Source organism: Oncorhynchus kisutch, linkage group LG20 (assembly GCF_002021735.2).
Source record: "Oncorhynchus kisutch isolate 150728-3 linkage group LG20, Okis_V2, whole genome shotgun sequence".
Classification (NCBI taxonomy): Eukaryota; Metazoa; Chordata; class Actinopteri; order Salmoniformes; family Salmonidae; genus Oncorhynchus; species Oncorhynchus kisutch.
This window is the reverse complement of record NC_034193.2, coordinates 40,843,942-40,862,831: the sequence shown is the minus strand read 5'-3', so window position 1 is coordinate 40,862,831 and position 18,890 is coordinate 40,843,942. Positions and strand designations below refer to the sequence as shown.

At 43.1% G+C, this 18,890-nt stretch overlaps 1 protein-coding gene and 1 long non-coding RNA gene across 2 annotated transcripts in view; one reads left to right on the top strand and one right to left on the bottom strand.

Moving 5' to 3' along the window:
* The window catches only part of LOC109865703 (protein kinase C alpha type-like), a 210,029-nt gene that overhangs the window by 124,744 nt on the left and 66,395 nt on the right, over positions 1-18,890 (top strand). The window lies entirely within an intron of this gene.
* Positions 5,564-16,939, bottom strand: LOC116355444 (uncharacterized). The gene is made up of 3 exons (XR_004204444.1): positions 16,554-16,939; positions 8,587-8,675; positions 5,564-8,315 (listed from the first exon to the last, which is right to left on the bottom strand). It is a non-coding gene; the product is annotated as an uncharacterized LOC116355444 (long non-coding RNA).

Below are 18,890 nucleotides of genomic sequence, written 5' to 3'. Positions count from 1 at the left end.
GGCACAACTGCAGACAGATACAGGGACTACTCATAAAGCCTAGACGTAGTAGGGGAACTTCAGACATGGCCATAAAGAGCGAGAGGACAGGGCCCTGGAGATCTGAGGTACAGAGAGGAGAGGAGGAGAGGTATGTGTGTCTGTCTCTGAATAAAGGGAATAATATGTAGCCTTAACACAGCTAAACAAACAAATGGCCCCTGGACGTCGCGGACCAGTCGATGGAACATAACTTTACAAACACCCTGGTTTTAAAAGAAATAAATATATTGACCTTTAGTCTCGTAAGAGACCAACAAGAGCATCTGTGAATTCTCCGGTATACGAGTTTCAATTCTGTCAATTCAGAAATGTATGTAACACTAATAATGAATGCTATCCTAAGACTTTAGAAACAAATGACTTTATGAATTGACTGAATTTAAACGGAACTGACGTGTGTGAAAAGGTACAATGAGGGAGGTCAAAACAACAACCAGACAACTCCTCTCCTCTTCCTGACCTTCCTGTGAGCTGGTCGGCTAAATGGACTCCATCTCTGGAAGGGAAGAGAAAAACAACACATACACGCTTAACATAATAGAACCCCATAAAAGGTGAGATTTATGTTTACACTATACAAGCAGTATATAGCTGTTAGAGGCATAAATTGGGACAGTGTGGTAAAGTTGGTAATACTCGCTGTTTACTCATGGAATTTGTATTTCAGATCAAAAGATGAATGTGACAGGCAAATATTTAGACAGCAAACTGTTGTTTTAGGATATTTTCTAACCCAGAAACAACAGCTATACATTTACCTCATATTAATACTTGGATCTGAAATACCAATTAGCCTACATGAGTATACTGTAAAAATGACCTACTTTACTTCACTGTCGCAACACTTATGACACTACCTGTGATGTAAAACAAAAACAAATGTACCATTGAACTTGGCTTCGAAAAGCAGCTGATACATTTTAACCTTGACTGCTGCTTTTGTTCGCTGAGGCAGCCTCTTCAGTGTTGGCACCAGGCTCATGGCAAAGAGGGTCTCTTCATCCTCCTTCCTGTGAGCATCAGTTGGGCTGCATCCCTCTCGACGGCTTGGAGGAGCCTCTGCTGAAATGAGTTGAGTGGATCTGGGGGCTGGAACCTCCTCCGACGTCTGGTGTGACGTTGTTCCTCTTCGTTTCTCTCCTCATTTGTCTCCACTGCCACCCTGTTCAACGAGGTCCTCGGTGGTCACTTCTGTGAGGTTCATAATAATCTCAGGTGGTCCTAGATCCAGAGGTGCTTCCTCCTTTTCATCATCCTCCATGGCTGCACCGGTGGAGGTCATACTTGTGGATGATGTCGACGTTGTAGACCTCTCTGCACCGGTGGAGGCGGTGGTCTCACTTGTAAATGACATAGAGGGTCTTGATGCACCGGTGGCGACAACACTTGTGGATGAGGTCGTAGAGAGTCTGGCTGTAATATTGCCACTCGTTGCCCTTGGTACAATAAATGGACCCAGAAAAGGATGTGGCAGAAGCACCAAGGCTGTTGGCCTGAAGCTGCTGACCCAGACCTTTTCTTCTCTTTCTCTGCCCTTCTCGCTCTCTGATACTTGTCCCTGAGTCCTCTCCACTTCCTCCTACAGTCTTCTTCTACATAGACATGAACATGATAAGCCATACCATCACCTAGCATAACTATAGTTATTAGATAGCTATCATGGACATGTCACCTACTGTACACACACACACACACACACACACGGTTATTTGACCAAATTATCAGGGGTACAGTAGTATCTACCATTTCTATTACTATTTATATGACATTCACACTCTTTCAAACATGATTATTTGAGAATGTTATCAGGGGTAGTAACTAGCATAATTTATATGACTTTCTCACACACACATACACACACACACACCTCATTGGCTTGGTTAGCTAGCTAGTCTTTGCTAGGTAAAGCCCCGCCTTATCTCAGCTCACTGGTCACTATATTAGCACCCACCCGTAGCACGCGCACCAGCAGGTATATTTCACTGGTCACCCCTAAAGCCAATTCCTGCTTTGGCCACATTTCATTCCAGTTCTCTGCTGCCAATGGCTGGAGCGAATTGCAAAAATCACTGAAGCTGGAGACCCATATCTCCCTCACTAACTTCAAGCACCAGCTGTCAGAGCAGCTCACAAATCACTGCACATAGCCCATTTGTAAATAGCCCTTCCAACTACCTCACCCCCATACTGTTATTTATTTGTTGCTCCTTTGCATCCCAGTACCTCTACTTGCACATTCATCTTCTGCACACCTATCACTCCAGTGTTTAATTGCTAAATTGTAATTATTTCGCCAGTATGGCCTATTTATTGCCTTACCTCCCTTGCACACACTGTATATAGACTTTTTTTCTTCTCTCTATTGTGTTATTGACTGTATGTTTGTTTATGTGTAACTCTGTGTTGTTTGTGTCGCACTGCTTTGCTTTATCTCGGCCAGGTCACAGTTGTAAATGAGAACTTGTTCTCAACTAGCCTACCTGGTTAGATAAATGTGAAATAAAAACATTTAAAAAATGGGTCCAACCGCATGTGACCATTTGCAAAAGATACCTGCATCAGTATAGTTGCCTAGCTGCGCAAAATGTTATGCAGCAATGATGTGGAAACACAGTCAGTGTGTTCTAAGCGTTAGATGGCTAACAAATACTAGGATGGAAGCAAATGTAAGGGATTATAACGTCATAACGAATCATGCAAAACATGTACAGTTGACAGCAATATGTTAGTTAATTTAGAGACAAACGATTATGCATATTTTTTTGTCATAAACTTCATTTTTCAAAAATCGCGATTTAGCAAGCTAGCTGACTAGCTTTATGGGTGTTGTGACATGGGTATGAAATTGTAATTCTGGTTGTTTGTTTTAGGGACTCCTGAAACAACCTGCAAACCAGGCTGTCGTCTTGTGAAACAGTGGATCTAAAGAATCTAGCTAGCTACAACATTAACTGCAAATTAAATGTACAATTTTGTATGCTTGCCTTGCTGATATTTGCCATGCAATGCTGATAGATGAATAACGTAGCTAGCTATGTTCTTGCTTATTGTGCAGTGGAGGATAAAAAATACCTGTATGCCTATGGATGTGTAGAAAGCTATCTATATACATGTAGTTATTACCATGCATGATATCCCCACATTCTAGCCTGCACATTTAATATATTCACTGATCACGTACTCTCAGTTTAGGTATGAATGTCTTTGAGGTAATTTTTCAGTCCTATCCAATACCAGGAGTATCAAATTATTTGTCTTTGAATGATGCTGTGTCTGCATGTATGTATTACAATTACACATTTCAAAAGTGTTTACCAATCTTTGTCCTGGGACATCAATGGTTACACTGTAACTAATAGACTATAAACAGGATTTAACTAGTTAAAGGCTAATTTGTAATTCATATATACAGAAATAAAACATTTTAAAACAGTACACTACACTTCCTATGCATGATGTTGTCGTGTCTTTACTATCATTAAATTGAAGACGTATAGTTTTATCAAAGATTCTCTGTAATTAGTATTACGCGATTAAACCAATTAATCATGTAACTGTAATTAATTAGGAAGTCGGGGCACCAAGGAATATATTCAGATTACAAAGTTATCATTTCCTAAAATAACTTTTCAGATATTTTCATATCTGATCAATAGTCTTCTGATTTAATGAATTATTTACTTTTCCTCACGTTAGTCTCATTCCAAACAACGTAAACTGTTGGTTATCTGCACGAACCCAGTCTTCACTGAGTCATCCATACATCAATTGTCTTAAATAATTTATTTATTAACTAACTAAACAATCACAGAATTGCATAAACAAACAAACAAAGTAAATATGGTTACAAGAAATGATAGGAGAATGTGCCCTAGTGGGCTAAACCGGCATGGCGGCTTGTTGTACAAAAGGGAAGTGGGGGTCGACTAAGAAGTCACTACAGTTAATAATTATAACAATTGAAATGCTAATCCTTTACACAAGAACGCTCACTCATTCGGGAAAAATTTCAATCAATATATATACAGTGGGGATAACAAGTATTTGATACACTGCCGATTTTGCAGGTTTTCCTACTTACAAAGCATGTAGAGGTCTGTAATTTTTATCATAGGTACACTTCAACTGTGAGATGGAATCTAAAACTAAAATCCAGAAAATCACATTGTGTATGATTTTTAAGTAATTCATTTGCATTTTATTGCATGACATAAGTATTTGATCACCTACCAAACAGTAACAATTCCGGCTCTCACAGACCTGTTAGTTTTTATTTAAGAAGCCCTCCTGTTCTCCACTCATTACCTGTATTAACTGCACCTGTTTGAACTAATTTACCTGTATAAAAGACACCTGTCCACACACTCAATCAAACAGACTCCAACCTCTCCACAATGGCCAAGACCAGAGAGCTGTGTAAGGACATCAGGGATAAATTGTAGACCTGCACAAGGCTGGGATGGGCTACAGGACAACAGGCAAGCAGCTTGGTGAGAAGGCAACAACTGTTGGTGCAATTATTAGAAAATGGAAGACGTTCAAGATTACGGTCAATCACCGTCAGTCTAGGGCTCAATGCAAGATCTCACCCTTCGTGGTGCATCAATGATCATGAGGAAGGTGAGGGATCAGCCCAGAACTACACGGCAGGACCTGGTCAATGACCTGAAGAGAGCTGGGACCACAGTCTCAAAGAAAACCATTAGTAACACACTACGCCGTCATGGATTAAAATCCTGCAGCGCACGCAAGGTCCCCCTGCTCAAGCCAGCACATGTCCAGGCCCGTCTGAAGTTTGCCAATAACCATCTGGATGATCCAGAGGAGGAATGGGAGAAAGTCATGTGGTCTGAGGAGACAAAAATAGAGCTTTTTGGTCTAAACTCCACTCACCGTGTTTGGAGGAAGAAGAAGGATGAGTACAACCCCAAGAACACCATCCCAACCGTGAAGCATGGAGGTGGAAACATAATTATTTCGGTATGCTTTTCTGCAAAGGGGACAGGACGACTGCACCGTATTGAGGAGAGGATGGATGGGGCCATGTATCGCGAGATCTTGGCCAACAACCTCCTTCCCTCAGTAAGAGCATTGAAGATGGGTCGTGGCTGGGTCTTCCAGCATGACAACGACCCAAAACACACAGCCAGGGCAAATAAGGAGTGGCTCCGTAAGAAGCATCTCAAGGTCCTGGAGTGGCCTAGCCAGTCTCCAGACCTGAACCCAATAGAAAATCTTTGGAGGGAGCTGAAAGTCCGTATTGCCCAGCGACAGCCCCGAAACCTGAAGGATCTGGAGAAGGTCTGTATGGAGGAGTGGGCAAAAATCCTTGCTGCAGTGTGTGCAAACCTGGTCAAGAACTACAGGAAATGTATGATCTCTGTAATTGCAAACAAAGGTTTCTGTACCAAATATTAAGTTCTGCTTTTCTGATATATCAAATACTTATGTCATGCAATAAAATGCAAATGAATGACTTAAAAATCATACAATGTGATTTTTCAGGATTTTTGTTTTAGATTCCGTCTCTCACAGTTGAAGTGTACCTTTGATAAAAATTACAGAACTCTACATGCTTTGTAAGTAGGAAAACCTGCAAAATCCGCAGTGTATCAAATACTTGTTCTCCCCACTGTATTTATGCTCAGTGTGTTGTCTTGGTCGCTGTTGAGAAGTTTGTTTCTTTTGTAGAATTGTTCGTCTCTCTCTCTCTCTCTCTCTCTCTGTCGTGGTTATAGTGGATTGTTCAGAGTGACATTCATTCATGTTGTTATAGAATGGGTGTTTCGGCGGTTGTCGTTCTTCGTGTTCAATGATACCGAATTCCTAGCTGCAGACTAGTAAATAATATCAAAGACTTGTTCTTATTCTGTCGGTATCGATAGTCTAAGATTTTAACCACGTGGTATGGTTTAAAGATTCAGCAGTCTGGTCTGCAACCTTTGTACTCGTAATTGAGGGAAACATGGTCTACTTAGAATTTCTCAAAGTTGGGTTTTATTCGGAATTGCAGAAACGGGGCTGTCCCAGGATGCCTGATCCTAACTGGGCTCATGGGCGGTCCTCTGATTTAGTTCAACTCAAAAGGGAATTGGAGTTTCCTTCATTAATCAGTCCAAAATCACATTACACAATTTTACAAACAGTATCATCCTCACTCATTCATCTTATACAACAATTATATAAACATCGTTATGGTAATGTGGCCGCACCGTCTTCCATGAGCTTCCCCAAGTTGTAACAAATGGACCAGTTCGTAGCTGGATTCTTCACCGATCTTTTATACCTTCTCCGGAACATGACATTTGTTCGGACCTCAAGTTCTGTGAGGTGGAAGAAATTCCTTTGTTCTCTATGAAAATTCACTCTGTCTCTTATACTGTGTCAATGAGGAGATAATCTCTTCGAGGAATTTACGACCTCACAGACAACAGCAGCCTGGTTGAAGGAGCAGAGGGAGGCAGGGAGAGGAGGATGGTGCTTGCTGTACCCAAAGAGGGCAACGTCATGACAATGTATATAGTCTAAAAACGGTTCATCTCATTATCTAATGCCCTTCATCTGCATTGATCTGATAAACACCGGATAGATGTAGTATTATTTTTAAATGTTACCTTTATTTAACTAGGCAAGTCAGTTAAGAACAAATTCTTATTTTCAATGACTGCCTAGGAACCGTGGGTTAACTGCCTTGCTCAGGGGCAGAACAACAGATTTTTAACTTGTCAGCTCAGGGATTCGATCTTGCACCCTTTCGGTTACTAGTCCAACACTAACCACTAGGCTACCTGCCTCCTCAGTAGAGAATGTGAAACGCTTTATTGAAAGAAGTTCATTATCCAAGTGTTATAAATACATGCATTATAAATATTATAATTGTAATATTATAAATACAAGTTCAGTCTGTACTTCAATGCTTATCTGTTGTGCATTATGAAAACAGAGGCAGAAAGAGGTGGCGAGAGAGGTGTAAAAGACAAAGGGAAATGGGTAAGAACAGAGGAGCAGGAAGACGGCATATGATTAATGAATCACAGTGCTACCCAAATATTCTCTGTTCATTACAATTGCATTATGGGTGAGGTGGCGATGATGGGCCTGGGGGTTGGCATCCTCTCTCACATCAAAACATATCTGCAGATGAGAGACAGAGCATGTTTAAACCTTTTGCTTTTATTTTTTATTCTAACATCATTAGTCATCATAATCATCAGGAGGTGAAATGCAAAACTGACCTTGGATCATTAACTCTGGGACTACTGCATCTCTATCTGTATTTCAATGTAAAGCATCTCTTTAATAATACTTCCTGTTGACCTGACCAAGTGACTGCCCTCTGTAGCCAGTTCAGATGTGGGAGCGGTTCACCGACTCAGCTGATATAACCTAGAGGATTTAGGGAGAAGAGGAGGAAGTGAAGGAGAGAGACTGTTATTGGGTAAATGAGTTCAACAGGAACCTGTGTGTGTGGTCTCACCTGGTGTCCACATCACACTAAGTGGCTGCAGAGTACTTTATGCTGAAAAACATGAACGGACACTCGAGGACAAACAATATAGCGTAGTTATAGAAATAATGAATCGTCTTACTATTCTCCATGGTTGGCCCTCTTGCCTATTCTTTGAAGGTGGAAGGAGCCACATTTATACACCTGAGCCTGATTACTGCACAACACAATCCATCAATTAAATTGATATATGAGTGTGTAGGTATGGGTTACAGGGTGTCTAATTGTTCTAAAAATAAAAAAAATATGGGTGATTTAAAATAGCCAGTTTTGTTTTTGTACAGACATCACAACCTTACCTAAACAGCACCCTCACCGGAGAAGTAGAAACTGGGAATTGAATAACTGCAGTTGACATAGCTAAGTAAATGAAAGAATACTCTTATTGCAATGTGAATGGCTCTTAAAGAGCCGTTGATTGTGCATAGTCTAGTCTATGTTGTTACCAGGGAACAGCACCCTCTTCGAAGAAGTAGGAGGTGAAGATCTTCCGCACACGGATTGCCTCTCTTGCTGCGTTGTTGGACCCCATCCTTGAAACATCCTGCAGAGCAGCAGACTCCTCCTCTGGCACACGGTGGCGAGCTGCAGATCCCCTCCTGGTCCTCGTGTCTCTCCTCATTAAGTTATGCAGGACACAGGTAGCCTTCACACACCTGAATTCCTCCAGGAGGCAGTCCCAGATGACCCTGGTCACCCATCCTTGCAGTGCCCTACACGTTAACTGTAGGCAATCGTTTTGAAGGAATCTCCAGTTACAAGGTATCTGTGGGAATGTGGGAGACAATGTAATTATTAGACTTTTACATCACCAGGTCATTGTGGATTACTAAAGTATAATATCCCTGATAACAAATCATGATAACATTGGATTGATAGATGCATGGACACACATATGCGCATGTGTAGCATGTGACAATAACAGGATCATATCAAGGATAGCATCACAAATTTAATACATAAATACCACTTGAAGCTTGATACGTTGATCATTTGAATCAGCTGTGCGGTGCTAAGGCAAAAACAAAAATGTGCACCTCTTTGAGTCCCCAGGACCAGGCCTGAGAACCACTGCTCTTCATTGGGACCTCTTCATATGTAGACAGGCTTTCATAGCTCTCTTTATCTGAGGACAGAAAACCTCACCAGAAACAGGCTTCATTTTTAGTCAAATTACACCGCACTGAATATTATGCTATTATCTCCATCCTCACTTCTAGGGACAGGAACTGCACAAAAGTACCTGCCCTATCCAGAATAGCCTACTCTCTCACATTGACAGTTGGGGCTGCTCTCCTTTCACCCTCCTCCATGGCTGTTAGCTAGCTACCTACAAATGCATTTGGAGTTTGTTTTTTTACAGTGATAAATATATCAAGATAGCTAGCTAATATGAAGTTAGGTAGCTGGTGAAATTTAATTAACTTAGCTAGCTGTCTGTACAGTATGTGAAGTTGGCTAGATAGTTAGCTAGCCAACTAGCTAGCTCATTTAGCAGCACATTTGAGTTAGCCTGCACTGTAGCTAGTTAGCTAATAATACATCTTTTTTTTTTGTTGCATTTACGAAATGTATTTACTTACTTGAATAGGTTCTCCCAGCCATGTGGACAATTGGAAACAGGGCAGGAAAGTTTGTTTGTCACCAGAGTGTTTCAGATTATAGTACTATTGAACTATGTACCCATTTAATAACCAGAACCTTCATACAAACTTGCTATGCTGAATAATTGACGCACAATCGAACGTGCTGCCAGCACGCCCACAAGCGAGTCACAATTGGCGGCCTAAGCGCCACACAGCAATTTACCATTATCTAGTGTACATGCACCGTTAGGCCTACTTGTAACTTTATATACTTCGGTGGCTTGAGACTGCTAGCTAACAGTAAACGGACAGGAGGGAGTATGCCAGACCCCCCTAAAAGAGGCATAGCCCCCCTATCCATGAATCTCTAGTGACGTCCCTTCCCAGGGTTATATCTGTGTGGGCTTAGTCAGAAACAGGGGTCTCTCTTTTACATGTATTTAGGAAGTCACGACTCGTTTCTCATGTCTTTCTGTGTGTGTGTGTGTGTGTGTTTAACTGTTGGTTCTGTATCAGATGATTTCAGTCAGGCATAGAATGGACAGCACCAAAGGTGGTCCAATCAGGCAATATGCTTCGTACTACTGCATAAAGTGGTACTGCATTTTACTTCAAGGCCAACATATTGATAATACTGAATAACGTTGTGCAGTGGTTAAAAACTGTATTTTTTGTGTTTCTTTGATATGGCATGGGATGTTGTAGGAAACAGTTCCCTCTTTATGCTAATTCTAGCTAATGCAGCAGTAGTTACATAATAATCACATACATGTATTTAGTAGTGGAGTCCTACACCTCAGTGTTGGTACACATCCAGATTCAGTACAATGACTACAATTGAATTGCCTGCTTGTGTAATTACATACAATAAATGTGGAATACATGTGGAATTCCCTCCCCAAATAATAATAATAATAATAATAATAATAATAATATGGATCCACACCACACATAGAGCTGTAGGAAATTGGAAACAGGTACACACAGTCAGTCCATTAACTGGTTCAGCTTGGGTCCCTAAATCAAATCACATTCCCTCAACACACACTCATCACATTATCGCCCACGAGATGGAAGCAACCCCGGAAATATTCAATCAAATAGGGCAGTGGTCTTTGGCTTAGTTCACTCCAAAGTGTAAATCACACACTGTTAACATTAAGTTTGCTTTTCCATTGAACTGATAATTGCCCAGTCATGTACTTGTCATATAGCACTTTTCCATTATTGAGAGTTCACTCTAGAACCATATTAATAATGTTTCCCCAAATGTTTTGTTACATATGAAAATTGCAGTTCAGCTTAGTGCAGATCAACTCGTTTCCCTCCGATATGTGAGGTCACTTTTCATGGCCCAATCACACGCCCGGCTGGCTGCCAAGCGCTCAGACCAGACGTGTGTGTGTGTGTGTGTATAATTCGAGGGTGGCTTCCCTCCATCGGCGTAATTGCTAGTGTGAAATTAAGTGTGACTAAAATGTAGGGGAGGAGGAAGGAATCGGGAAAAGGAAGGGAAGTCGACCTAACTCATAATCCAATACATTTACAGAGAGAGAACAGCACTAGGAAGTGGAGATAGGAGGACCCATGTACTGTACTGTAAAGCCCTGTTCAAATGCATTGTTCTTTCCTCCTCCACCCCTCCATGCAATCATGAATCTAATCTATTTTGGTGAGGTGACAGTAAGGGTTCCCATTGTAGAGCATAACGCCAACACAGTCAAATCAGTGATGGCAAAGGGACCAATGGAGGAAGGATACGCATCCCAAAGTATTGGCGCCGGGTCTACTAAACGTTCAGGAGATACCACTGGGCAGTGCAGCCCTGGAACATCTAGTACACTGTGTGGGCCACCCATCATATGACACTGTCGGAAGAAGAAGAGAGCAAAGAGGGCCAAGCCATGTTGCGAACAAATACAGACCCACGTCTATTCCAATTGACTACTTGTGGTCTCAATGTATCCCCTATCCCTTGGCTGGCAGTAGCCTTCCCAAGCGGCCTTCAACTAAGAGTCACTTCCTTAATTTAAGTGTCACTTTCAGTCCGTTCTGCTTCAAAGGGGCTTTTGGCTGGCTTCTCCTTGGAACATTCTGCTTATGTTTAACTCTATTTAGCTTCAGTACAGAGCAGCGGCCTGCTTATATGCCTACTGGTAGACATTCCCCCTTCCACTGGGCTCGGCTGTGCTGTGGCTATGAGGCGCACACACACTCAAACAAACACAAGCACACACACAAATATTCCCGTAGCTAAATCGCTAACTGCTCTTCCCATTAACAGACAGACAGATGGGAATGCCGATTGGGGCCCGTCTAAAGTGGACAGAATGCTAAATGCACTGGCAAGCCAAAGAGGATATGGAGCTCTCTCCTTATACTGAAATGTGCTATGATGGAGCCAGGAATGCTGTGATGAAGCTGGGCCTCGCTGGTGAAAGTGGTTTCTTGATTTGAAGAGGTTTATGTTGGCTAGGTGTTAGTAACACCTGGGGAGTCATTTCATAACAGCTAATGTTATCATTCTTTGGCAGTGTTATGATTATGTCATTATGCAAAAATGCTCCAAAACAAACCTTTTAATGTTAGAAAAATGATGACATTTCTATCACACATTTACTTACATAACTCATGTAAATTAGTTACCTGCCTCATTCCTATGATAGGAATGTAATGCATTTTCCCAGGCAGACAAAGACAGCTTCACCAGCGTGTTTGAATTGCCCTGCTTATTGGTTCCCTGTAAAGCACCGGCTTGGCTGTTTGTCAGCACAACAACCTAACATACGACCTGGATTCCCTTAGCATTCCCTGGGCTAGCATGATGTCCATCACATTACACCACAGCTCTATTGTTGCTTCACCTTTTCTAAATGAGCCTGTCAGTCAGACACAGTTCTGTCATTGCCAATCGCCACACAACTTATTTTATTATAATAATATATTAAATACTTACTGCTGATGGGATGTCAAAGTAATGCGAGCATATACTTAAAAAAATATACAAACTCAACATGTAAAGTGTTGGTCCCATGTTTCATGAGCTGAATTAAAAGATCCCAGAAATGTTCCACACGCACAAAAATCTTCTTTCGATCAAATTCTGTGCACAAATTTGTTTACATCACTGTTAGTGAGCATTTCTCATTTGCCAAGATATTCCATCTACCTGACAGGTGTGGCATATCAAGAAGCTGATTAAACGGCATGATCATTACACCTTGTACTGGGGACAATAAAAGGCCATTCTAAAATGTGCAGTTTTGTCACACAACACAATGCCACAGATGTCTCCAGCGTGCAATTGGAATGATGACTGCAGTGCCAGAGAATTAAATGTACATTTTTCTACCATAAGCTGCCTCTGATGTCATAGAGAATTTAGCAGTACATCTAACTGGCCTCACAACTGCAGACCACGTATAACCACGCCGGCCCAGGACCTCCACATCCAGCTTCTTCTTCACCTGCGGGATCGTCTGAGACCAGCCACCCAGACAGCTGATGAAAAGGTGGTTTTGCACAACTGAAGAATTTCTACACAAACTGTCTCAGGGAAACTCATCCGCATGCTCGCCATCCTCACTAGGTTCTTGACCCGACTGCAGTTTGGCGTCGTAACCGACTTCAGTCGGAAAATGCTCACCTTCAATGGCCACTGGCGTGCTGATGAAGTCTGCTCTTCACGGGTGAATCCCGGTTTCAACTGTACCGTCCAGGTGACGTCGTGTGGCAGCGGTTTTCTGATGTTGTAACGAGTGCACATAGAGAGGGAAGCAAGTTCAGGGAGTGAGGGTTTTAATAATTACAAGGAACAATGAACACGAAACACAAACAACAGACCGACATGAAAACCAAGTCAATAACACCTCAGGAAAGAACCAAGGGGAGTGACAGATATAGGGAAGATAATCAACAAGGTTATGTAGTCCAGGTGAGTGAGACAATGGTGACAGGTGTGCGGGATAATCAGCAGCCTGATGACCTAGAGGCCGGAGAGGGAGTATACATGACAGTAGCCCCTCCCCGATGCGCAAGACGACAACAAAGGGGACGAACCCGGGCGTCAGGAGCTGACCGGTCACCACTGCTGATGAACATGTCACGCCAGCTGAGGCATAGGAACCTGTCGAGTCAGCTGGGCCGCGGGAACCTGACAGATCGGTTGAGGCAGGTGAGCCCGGCTGTGGCAGGGGAGCCCGGCGATCCGGCTGTGGCAGGGGAGCCCGGCGATCCGGCTGTGGCAGGGGAGCCCGGCGATCCGGCTGTGGCAGGGGAGCCCGGCGATAAAAATAAATAATAATAATAATAACCTTCCTGATGCTACCCTTAGGTGAGGTGTTATACTGTAACGAGTGCGATGAGAGTCAGGAAGCAAGTTCAGGGAGTGAGTGTTTTAGTAAATAAAAGAAACAATGAACACGAAACACAAACAACGCACCGACATGAGAAGAGAGTCAATAACACCTGAGGAAAGAACCAAGGGGAGTGACAGATATAGGGAAGATAATCAAGGAGGTGATGGAGTCCAGGTGAGTGTCATGAGGCGCAGGTGCGAGAGACGATGGTAATTGTGAATAAAGTGCCTCATGGTGGGGTTATGGTATGGGCAGGCATAAGCGGCGGACAACGTACACAGTTGCATTTTATCGATGGCAATTTGAAGGCACAGAGATACCGTGATGAGATCCTGAGGCCCATTGTCGTGCCATTCATCCGCTGCCATCTAATGTTTCAGCATGATAATGTCCGGCCCAATGTCGCATGGATCTGTACACAATTCCTGGAAGCTGTAAATGTTCCAGTTCTTCCATGGCCTGCATACTCACCAGATGTCACCCACTGAGCATGTTTGGGATGCTCTGGATCAACTTGTACGACAGCGTGTTCCAGTTCTCGCCAATATCAGCAACTTCGCACAGCCATTGAAGAGGAGTGGGACAACATTCCACAGGCCACAATCAACAGCCTGATCAACTCTATGCGAAGGAGATGTGTCGCACTGCATGGGGTAAATGGTGGTCACACCAGATACTGACTGGTTTTCTGATCCATGCCCCTACCTTTTATTTTGAAGGTATCTGTGACTAACAGATGCATATCTGTATTCCCAGTCACGTGAAATACATAGATTAGGGCCTAATGAGTTGATTGATTTCCTTAAATGAACTGTAACTTAGTAAAATCATTGAAATTGTTGCATGTTGCGTTTATATTTTTGTTCAGTGTAAGACCATTCTGATGAAATGGATGTGAGTTTTGTGGCTATTTACTGAGAGAAATGTTTGACGGTATGCGGGGACTATATGACATATGTGGCCTGCTTGGAGTGACATGTTTGTGGGATGTGAGAAAATAACCATTAGGAAAGGCAACATAATGACAAGTAAATGCGTGTGCGTGTCTGTCCGTATGTCTCGTCTGTCTGCGTGTCGTCTGTCTCTATCCGTGTGTATATCATACACTTAGAACAGACTAAACTAGCCTATCCTCAGCTCCTGCCTTCCCACATCTTGGAGCTGTACAATTTGGTTCAATCTGGTTGATCGGACCTCTGACGATTTGAAGACACAGTTCTACAACCCTGAATTGCCATGCTGTGAAGCTGGCTTCTATGAAGAAATTCTGTACCTTGTCTTCGAAGCCCAAACGCAGCTGTAATAAGATCCGATGAGGGTAACGTTTACGTATGGGCTTGTGTCACCTCCACGAGATTCCTAGCGCTGAGATTAATATTCACGGGCGAGTTCTAACGTCTCACTTAGTCATGCATTGATGTCAATGGGAGACTAAGTGAAACTCCAATTAAAGTGGAAATGCGCATTCTCCCCTTTAGATAGCGTGGTCCTCTCCTCCTCCTCCTTGTCATACAGTGGGGGAAAAACGTATTTAGTCAGCCACCAATTGTGCAAGTTCTCCCACTTAAAAAGATGAGAGAAGCCTGTAATTGTCATCATAGGTACACTTCAACTATGACAGACACAATTAGAAAAAAAATCCAGAAAATCACATTGTAGGATTTTTTATGAATTTATTTGCAAATTATGGTGGAAAATAAGTATTTGGTCAAAAACTTTTGTTAATCTCAATACTTTGTTATATACCCTTTGTTGGCAATGACGGAGGTCAAACGTTTTCTGTAAGTCTTCACAAGGTTTTCACACACTGTTGCTGGTATTTTGGCCCATTCCTCCATGCAGATCTCCTCTAGAGCAGTGATGTTTTGGGGCTGTTGCTGGGCAACACAGATTTTTATTTTTATTTATTTTACCTTTATTTTACTAGGCAAGTCAGTTAAGAACAAATTCTTATTTTCAATGACGGCCTAGGAACAGTGGGTTTTCTATGGTGTTGAGATCTGGAGACTGGCTAGGCCACTCCAGGACCTTGAAATGCTTCTTACGAAGCCACTCCTTCGTTGCCCGGGCGGTGTGTTTGGGATCATTGTCATGCTGAAAGACCCAGCCACGTTTCATCTTCAATGCCCTTGCTGATGGTAGGCTTTGTTACTTTTGTCCCAGCTCTCTGCAGGTCATTCACTAGGTCCCCCCGTGTGGTTCTGGGATTTTTGCTCACCGTTCTTGTGATCATTTTGCCCCCACGGGGTGAGATCTTGCGTGGAGCCCCAGATCGAGGGAGACTATCAGTGGTCTTGTATGTCTTTCATTTCCTAATAATTGCTCCAACAGTTGATTTCTTCAAACCAAGCTGCTTACCTATTGCAGATTCAGTCTTCCCAGCCTGGTGCAGGTCTACAATTTTGTTTCTGGTGTCCTTTGACAGCTCTTTGGTCTTGGCCATAGTGGAGTTTGGAGTGTGACTGTTTGAGGTTGTGGACAGGTGTCTTTTATACTGATAACAAGTTCAAACAGGTGCCATTAATACAGGTAACGAGTGGAGGACAGAGGAGCCTCTTAAAGAAGAAGTTACAGGTCTGTGAGCGCCAGAAATCTTGCTTGTTTGTAGGTGACCAAATACTTATTTTCCACCATATTTTGCTAATAAATTCATAAAAAATCCTACAATGTGATTTTCTGGATTTTTTTTCTCATTTTGTCATAGTTGAAGTGTACCTATGATGAAAATTACAGGCCTCATCTTTTTAAGTGGGAGAACTTGCACAATTGGTGGCTGACTAAATACTTTTTTGCCCCACTGTATCTCACCAGCTCTAAGTGCTCTGTGTATTGAGCTGAGGAACTTAGTGGTTTACCTTTTTTTAAACCGATAAAGAAAACAAACCCAGAGCCATCACTCAGGCACCTACAGAACATGCACTCTACCCTGCCTCTTTACGATATTAATCATATCTTTATTCTCTCACACACACACACACACACATACGCACAAACCCACACTCTCACTCTCATCCTGTGACACAAACTCCACCCTGCCTCTTCGAGGTTCTATAATCATACCTTCGTTGGTAAGGGTCAGGAGGACAGCTGGCCTATGACACCTCTCCTTCCTGCATCAGGGAGAACCCCAATAGCGTCCGTGACGTCACTTGTCACCAGAATGTCTCCACGGAGGACAGGTGGTGACTGCGACTCTGGCACAGGAAGACGGGTGGCTCCACTTGACTTCTCCATGATGCCTGGAGAAGGAGAGACCGAGAGGCTGAGGGCGAGAGAGCGAAACCGAGAATGAGAGAGAAACAGAGAAAGAGAGGGAGCACATAGAGAGGGATGAGTGAGGGAGATGAAGAGAGCGAGAGAGTAAGGTATCAAATGGGGGAGTTGGAGAGAACAGAGAGGGTGAAATGCTCGCAGGAAAGGCAAAACACTGAACACAGAGTGGGGTGATGTGTTTTTGCCAAACGGGTGAAATCACTATGACAGGATGGTGCCATAGGGAGCTAACTGGACAGAACCAGCTCTGTTCTGTTCCGGTTGAGGACAAAGCTCGGGGTATGTGCCCTCCTCCTTCAGTTCTTCCCTCAAACACAGAGTCCATTCTCTCTCTCTCTCTGTGTGTTCGGTTGTTTTGTCTCGGGCCTCAGCCTTTGTTCATTGAGTCCGGGGTTATGTAAGACAGGGTGACAGTGTTTCTGTTGCTGTTTTGTAACTCTGGACATGGTAGGTTGGAGGAGAGAAGAAGGAGATTTGGTTGGCTCAGAGTGATGCACACAGAGACTGACAAATACTCATAAACACACACTCAGACAAACAAACCCATAAAAACATGAATACAGACCAGACCGATATCGGTCTGTCTGTGTGCATGTTTGGTTTTGTGCTCTGTACTGGTATCGTTACTCATTGTGTATTTATTTGACCTGTTAGTCGTGTGTGGATGAAAGGTGTAATTGCTCTGACTCACGGATCGGCTCTGCAAAACCTCATCTAGAACCATCCCCTCATCCCCAGGCTCTTTCGGGATCTGCTTCCCTCTTTTTGGTTAAACACGTTTCAATCTCCTGCTTTTTTTAGTTGTCTTTCCCACTCTCTCCATCTTGCCTTTTGTCTCTCTTTTTTGCTCCCCTTTCCATCCATCACTCTCTTTTGGATGTCGTTATGCCTCATCCCACTGTTCTTTCTCACTTTCAGTCCCTGAAATTATAATGGAACTGGGCCTCATTCTCCTCTTGTTCTAATTGTCTTTTCGCGACCTCATTATTATTTTTTTATTCACAATGGCAGCTTTCCTGTGTTCTGTCTCTCCCGAGTCTTTCGATCTCTGATTCGTAACATGATATAGAAGCCACGGGTGCACTGTCAGACTCAAGGCAGCGTGATTGACGTGGCATCAGAATATGTTACATGGCAGACGTCGTTCGGTAGTTTCTCTGAGGTAATACTAGACAAGTGGCAGGAAGATTGACATGTGTTGGCAGTTCGGGAGTGTTAGCTCTACCGCTGTCTAGTCAATAGCACGTTTTGTCAGATGTTGTAGAACTGTGCAAAGGTGAATGTTGGGTCTACCACCCTTGGCTATCAATGCCATATCCACGGCTTTGCTTCCCCCTGCATACAGAAAACCATATTCTGCATTCAATAGTCCTCTGCCTTTTCTGTCACGAATGCTGAAGAAATTCTGTCCAGCTTGGCCGACGGGCCTTTGTGAGCTGTCAATCACATTTTACAACCAATCAGATTTTGCTCTGTATTATACAGCACTTGCTCTCAGGATCCATAGTGCTGTCTTTTCTAGTCAACAAAGAGAAGCTGAAACGGGGCCTGCTTCCCAAAATGGCACCCTATTCCCTACATAGTGCACTACTTTTGACCAGGGAATAGGGTGCCATTTTGGGATGCATACAAAAAGTAGTGCACTATGTAGGGAATAGGGTGCCATTTGGGATGCAACCATTGCCTGCATTCCATTACCCCTCCCACTCCCACGTAGTCTGTTATGTGGATTCAATTTACTTAGTGCCAGTATAAATTGGCAGAGTATTTCCCTCCATGAGGCCAGCAGTTTTTTTCCTTATGCTAATGTTTTCCATCTCCACTAAATACTTCACTGTTGTTGGTAATGACCCTAGCAGGGCACCGTAGTGGGCAGGGTCTGTGAGTCATCAGCTGTAATAACCAGGCGTAGGAATGAAATAAAATCCTGATTGCGTTCCTGTGATTCAGAACGAGCCTGGTTGGAGTGTATGGGGTGATGATTAAATCATGGGGTTTGTTCGTAGAAACACTGCAGGCAAATGAGGAATTCCCTAGATGGTGGTGGTGGTGACGCTGTTGGCGGTGATTACGATGTTGACGGCGGTGATGGCTGTGACCGTTGTGGCTACGGACACAAATATG